We start from the raw sequence: 943 nt of genomic DNA on the forward strand, positions 1-943 counted from the left end.
GGGGCGCTGCCTGCACTGCCCCCGTCCCTGCCTCCCAAGCCCCCCAGGTGTGTGGGGCACCCCCTCAGCACCCCGGGGGGGTCTCCCAGGGTGGCAGGGTCCCGGCAGAGCTGGGGGAGCCTCTCCAGGGGCTGCAGCCGTGGGGGGCTCTGGGGGTCCCCTGGCCCCTTCCTGGGGGGGTCTGGGGTGGAACTGCCAGTGGGAATCCACCCCCACGCTCCCTGGACCCCCCTGGTTTTCCAGCCCTGGTCCCAAGGGACATGGCTCCTCCCATCGCTGTGTCTCCAGCCTCGCGGTGTCCCCAGCCTTGAGATGTCCCCACCCTGCTCTGAGTTTGCCAGGCTGGGTTAATCACCCCCATAACCCCCCAAATCCAGAACCCCCTGCCCCCAGCCCTGACCCAGCTCATCCCCAGGGATGGGAAATCCTGCGGATGGGGACTCAGCCAGGTGTCCCCTACTCACGATGTCCCTGCCAGGGGTGACTCCAGGAGCAGGTCATGGCCACCAAGGCGGTGACCTTGGCACACACAGAGCTCATCCAGGGTGAGGAGGGACCCCCGTGACACCCACTTCTGCCAAGCCACCACACCATACGCAACCAGCACCAAACCGACCTCGTTTTGGCAAAAAAACCCCTCTCCCTCCTCAGGAAACACCAGGGAGGCCCCAGGACAGGCTCAGGTAGGGACCCTCCCTCGGCCAACTTTCCCTGGGGAGCTTTTGGGGGCCCTGCACCCAAAGCACCCCGAGCCCAGTGTCACCGAGCTGAAGGACCAGCAGCAGGCACAGGTGACCTCCCAAAAAGCACAGAAGAAATGGGGGAGCAGGGCAGGGGTTGCCCCCAAGGCCCCCTCTCCTTCTCCCCAGGGATGGATTTGGGCAGGAGGGGCAGGGAATGGTGCAGATGCTCCTCACGAGGTGCCCAAGGCACAGTTCAGCAG

The sequence above is a fragment of the Geospiza fortis genome, unplaced genomic scaffold, assembly GCF_000277835.1.
Source record: "Geospiza fortis unplaced genomic scaffold, GeoFor_1.0 scaffold117, whole genome shotgun sequence".
Taxonomy (NCBI): domain Eukaryota; kingdom Metazoa; phylum Chordata; class Aves; order Passeriformes; family Thraupidae; genus Geospiza; species Geospiza fortis.